The sequence below is a fragment of the Miscanthus floridulus genome, chromosome 10 (genome assembly GCF_019320115.1).
Source record: "Miscanthus floridulus cultivar M001 chromosome 10, ASM1932011v1, whole genome shotgun sequence".
Lineage (NCBI taxonomy): Eukaryota > Viridiplantae > Streptophyta > Magnoliopsida > Poales > Poaceae > Miscanthus > Miscanthus floridulus.
Window position 1 is genome coordinate 139,581,240 of NC_089589.1, and position 5,942 is coordinate 139,587,181.

Genomic DNA, 5,942 nt, shown 5'->3' on the forward strand with positions numbered 1-5,942 from the left:
CCCCAGGCTTTGTAATTGAGTACTAAACACTCTAATGGGTCCCTACTATATCATACACCCTGACACCATCAACAAAGAAAAGTTAGATCATTGTTTGTTTTTTGAACTCCAAAAGTACAGATCTTAAAAGGAAAATTATACACATGTAAGGAAAATAAAAATGAAAAAGGGGAAAACAGAAGAAAAAGCTATGTACCGAGGAACTTCGACCATCATATATCACCACTTTGATGTGACTACTTGGCAGAGCGTCAAACTTCTTGTGCAAGATGTCATGGGAGGCCTCCATCAGTGTCTATTATGGCCCTTCTTGGTTGACATTTGGAGGAGGGCTCTAGTGTGGGGGCATTTCTCTTTACACCTGCATGTACACATTGCACCAACATTAGAGATTGGTGGAAAGCTATGGAAAAGATAGTACTATGAGATAAAAGATGATACATCATTGAGTTACATCTATGTCATGTGGAATTTGAGTTAGAGAGACCTCATATGGTACGTACATGGCAAGGTCAGTGTCGTTGAGGGTTCTAGATCCCTCGCTCATGTCGTTGTCGAGGCTATGGATGCTTGCCATTGCAATGAATTTGCTTGGATCGATGTCGCAATGTCCTATGTCCTTGGCCTTGTTGTTGAGGGTGCTAAGATCGAAGGCAGACATCATAGCCTAGCAGAGCACGTATTGGTATGATGTCGCTGCTCACTTGAGGCCGATCGAGAAATTGGTTAGGATGCAATGTGGTATGTTGTTGGGCCTGTCCTAGGGATCCAATGTGGATAGGCTAGGAGCTCGCAGACTTTGTCGAGGAATAAGTCCCCGCTGAACTCGGTGAAGATCTCGCAGGCGTAGAGATTCATATGATGTGCTAGCACTGGAGCACCAGCCTTAATGGCATCATCAAGTCCCACGAGGAACATGTAGATGTAGGGCGATTGCTCCTTCTCTTACATAGCTGGCTTGGGTTCTTGCAGGTGCAGGTTCCCAAGTTGATCGACAACGAGGTCCAAGCTATCGAAGGTGACATTTTAGCGCCTGAATGAAGCTTCTTGATGTCATCGAAGTGGAAGATGAACCCAATATGAAACATAAGGAATCTATGCGCAAAAGGCCCATACCTAGGGCGCCAACTGTCGAAGTTATCGGCTCCGACAGTACAGATCAACATATGATGCACAGGGAATCAAAAGGGTAGCACATGGGACAAAGATTAGGGTACCACATATCCAGTTGAGAGTAGATCTCTTATTTCGTATGCTTGAGTTTATAAGGGACGCTGATGACTAGATGCCAATGCAATGTAGCCTAAAATTGTTCAGGTACCGATCGGGGGTTCCCTACTCATCCTTATATAGTCTAGGTAGGGTTACCAAGGATCTAGATCGATTTACATATATGTTTCCTAGTCAATTACAAGGAAATCTGAGCAGAATAACTACCATATCATGTAGAAGCCGGTATCCAAGCTCTATACAATAGATTACTTGTCCACCAAGTGTGATGATATACCCTGGTTCAGTTAGGCCTCATTGTCGATACGGGACCCACAGGATACCCCACAAGGAAGGGAGAAGATCTAGTCTAACTAGGATTTCTTTCCCTGTAAACTTAGTAGTAGTATTATTCTGTAATCCTACTAGGAACCTCATTGTAAACCGACTAGGACTCTGACCTCCTGACTATATAAAGTAGGGCGAAGTCCCTAGAGAAAGATCAGATAAAACAACACAACACTTGACAATCAATCCAACGCAAAGGCTAACACCAACTGGACGTAGGGCTATTACTCGATCACGATTGAGGGTCCGAACCAGGATAAATCGACTGTCTCTTGCGTTTACCGTCGAGTTCTGTATACGCTGAAGCCCGAACAAACTACCCCGGGTATCCCCATGGCAGGCTATCGGTGGTGAAACATCGACACCTGGCGCCCCAGGTAGGGCTTTCGGCGAATTTGCATCCGAGAGCTCGACGGACCTCAACAACATGATCTTCTTGACGGGATCAACCTTCATCTTCGGTTCATGGATCTGCAAGGCGGACGACAACGACAAGCTTCAAGGCCGTCTCCTCGAAGATTCGGATCACCATGAAAACCTTTCCATTTCGGCGACTACGACAGATCAAATCGCCAGAAGATTCGCGCAGCTCGTGATATCTGATCCAACTCAGATTTCATGGATTTCCGCATCCGACTCAAACTCAGGCTCCGCATCCGAGATGGAATCTCTACCGAGTTCTTTTGAAAAACTGAGTTCTTTTCCGATAGGGCTCTGGTACGTGGCCTCGGCCTATCAAGAAAACAACTCGGAATACACTCAGAGTTTTTCCAAGAAGTCGGGTCCTTTTCCGATCGGACTCCACAACATGGCAAAATCTTATCAGGCACGGCCCGAAGGATCCCGTGATCCGGTGCTTAGAATGCCACTAAAAGGAGCTCAAGAAGGTCTCGTACTGACTATAACATCTCAAGACTGCATCGTACACTGGCCAGGTTCTGTTCCTAAAGACAGTGGTACCCAACTAGTCGGCACGACGACGATGGCAATTCTACCCTACCAAGAAGGAGACTCGATCTGCGACCTTGAAGCCTCTACTAAAGTCATCAACAACTCTGACAGTGTGGAAACCAACCAATAACAGAACAATTCACACATGAGAAGTATTCATGGTTCGTCGTCCTCGATCACCTCTGGTCCCCCCAGAAGCACTCGACATCAGGTCATCGGACAAATCTGAGTCCAATATATCACCCTTTATCCAGGGGCACGATGGTGAGACCGAGAGTTAGAGGCAAGCCAGAGAAAGAAGAAACAAATTGAAACAAGGACGCCAACGTCGTGCTAGGCAGTGCAAGGAAGCTTGGATCAAATATGAGTCAGATCTGGCTGAGTACAACAGGAAAAAATTAGAACAAGAAGTTGAAGAAAAACGTGCGGCGAATACACCCTACAATAAGATCCGAGAAGCACTAGAAGAACTCGAAGCGACATCACTTCGTAGTGAAAAATAGGAACAACTCCGAGACCTCCTCCAGTCAGCAGCCCTAAGGACGCATGATGAAAGAGCCCGCTCAAGACTACCTGCCAGGTCAACATCTCATAGGAAGGAAGATCAAAACCAAAAGAAGTCTGCTTTCGAGAGACTTGGACCAGGCGGAAGTCACAACAGAGAAAGTAGAAGGGACCATAGTCAAAATTACGGAATCGAACAACCAAGGAAGATCAGAAGCGAAGCACCTATTTAGACATCCCTGCAAGACTACTCTCGCCAAGACGACAGTTGGCAGGAAGGAGGTGCCGAATCGGAATACAAAGAAGCCGGAACGCACGATAGATTCCCCTGTTTTGCAAATAGATTTGCTTCAATACGACTACCTCACAAGTTCAAACTGTCCAATCTCTCTAAATATGATGGCAAGACCGAACCAAAGTAGTGGCTCAGAATTTACTCACAGTCGATTAAACTAGACGGAGGAGACGACGATATCAAGACCTTATTTTTCCCATGGCACTGGAAACCATGCCCCTCCAATGGTTCGACAAATTAAATCCAGGGTCAATCAGAAATTGGGAAGACTTGCAAAGAGTTTTCTGTGGAAAATTCATGGGTATCATCACGCACCCCATCACCCACGTAGAATTAAAAGGACTCAAGCAGAAAGGAGGCGAAACTCTCAGAAATTACTATCGACGATTTGGCGAACTACGTGCTCAAGTACATGACATCACAGAACAGGAAGTAATCGAAGCTTTCTCTCACGGAATTATGGCTAGATGGCAATTTCAAGACTTCTGCAAAGAAAACCCGAGAAGCAATGAAGAATTCAGACACACGGTAGAAAAGATGATTACTGTAGAGGAAAAGACACGAGAAAGGTTCCCGGATAAAAACAACCAAGACAACCCGGACAAGCGAAGTCATCGAAACATCAGACGTCAGGAAAGAAAACATGGACCAGACAACACCGTGGCGATGGCTGATAAATCAAGAAAGTTTTCCAAACCCAGAGGGTATGACGACATTGAAAACATGCGTTGCATTTTGCATCCTAAAGGAAATCACACCACTGGAAATTGCTACACATTCAACGAGCGATACACAAGAAAAGATAATAAGGTAAACACTAAAGAAGACAATCAAAAAAAAGATGAAGACAACCACGAAGACAAGGGATTCCAAAAATCCAGGGGGACAGTAGCAGTGATCTTCGCTGGGACCTCAGATTCCAGAAGCAAACATCAAGAGAAGCTAGTTCTACGAACCATCATGGCAGCAGAACCGGCTACTCCAAGATATCTCAATTGGTCATAGTATCCAATCTAATTTTCAAGAGAAGACCAATGGACTAGCGTAGGAAACGCAGGCCATTACCCACTCGTTCTAGATCCAACTATCGCTGGCATGACTGTCACTAAAGTACTAATCGATGGGGGAGCCGGACTCAACATCATCTTTTCAGAGACGCTAAGGAAGATGGGACTACAACTCGCCGGGATGATTACACCAACGAGCACCCCTTTTTATGGAATAGTACCCAGCAAGGCAGCCATGCCACTTGGACAAATCACTCTACCGGTTACTTTTGGCACTCCCTCAAACTACCGAACAGAGTTCATCAAGTTTGAAGTCGCAGACTTCGATTCATCATATCACGCAATCCTCGGGCGCCCAGCACTAGCAAAATTCATGGCAATACCGCATTACCCATACCTATTGCTTAAGATGCCAGGGCCTAATGGTGTCCTTTCCCTTCGAAGTGATTTGAAGCACGCTTTTGACTACGATGTTCAGGCAATTCAAATTGCAGCCAAGGCACAAGCCGCCGATGGTAGAAAAGAAATAGCCACTATTGCCGCAGAAATGAGCCCAGAAGAACTAGAGATACCGGCTAAAAAGCCCAGCATCCTCGCACCACCAAAGGAAGCCAACGTCAAGCAAATCGACCTAGGCACCGGTGATCCCTCCAAAACGGCAACCATTAGCGCACACCTCTCGACAAAATAGGAACTCGCGCTCACCAACTTTCTTCGGGACAACAAAGATATATTCGCTTGGAAGCCGGCCGACATGCCAGGTGTCCCAAGAGAGTTGGCTGAGCACAGAATCGATGTCAATGAAGGCTCAAAGCCTATGAAGCAATGGCTACGATGATTCTCACCCGACAAGAAGGCAGCAATTAATAAGGAAATCACAAAGCTAATGGCAGCCAGATTCATCAGAGAAATCCTTCATCCAGATTGGCTAGCAAACCCAGTTCTAGTACAAAAAAAGAATACGGACGAGTGGCGCATGTGCGTCGACTACACAGATCTCAACAAATACTGCCCGAAAGATCCATTCGGGCTACCATGCATTGATCAGATAGTTGATTCGACAGCAGGATCTGCCCTATTATCCTTTCTTGATTGCTATTCAGGATATCACTAGATTGCATTAAAAGAACAAGACCAGAGCAAGGCATCTTTCATCACTCCGTTCGGCGCCTACTGCTACAAGACCATGTCATTTGGACTCAAGAATGCTGGTGCCACATACCAAAGAGCTATCCAAACGTGCCTTGGTGATCAGATTGGCGAAAATGTAGAAGCATATGTGGATGACGTAGTAGTAAAAACGAAGAACCTGGACACACTAATTGAAGACTTAAGGCAAACCTTTGAAAACCTGAAGAGGTGGAGGTAGAAATTGAACCCAAGCAAGTGTGTATTCGGAGTTCCTTCAGGACAACTACTAGGATTCTTGGTCAGTCATCGTGGAATCAAAGCCAGCGCCAAGCAAATTCGAGCCATAACAGAGATGGGCCCTCCTCGAAGTGTCAAGGATGTGCAGAAACTAACATGCTGCATGGCGGCCCTCAATCGCTTCATATCAAGACTCGGCAAAAAAGGGTTACCTTTCTTTAAACTACTAAAGAAGACAGACAAGTTCGAGTGGACAGAAG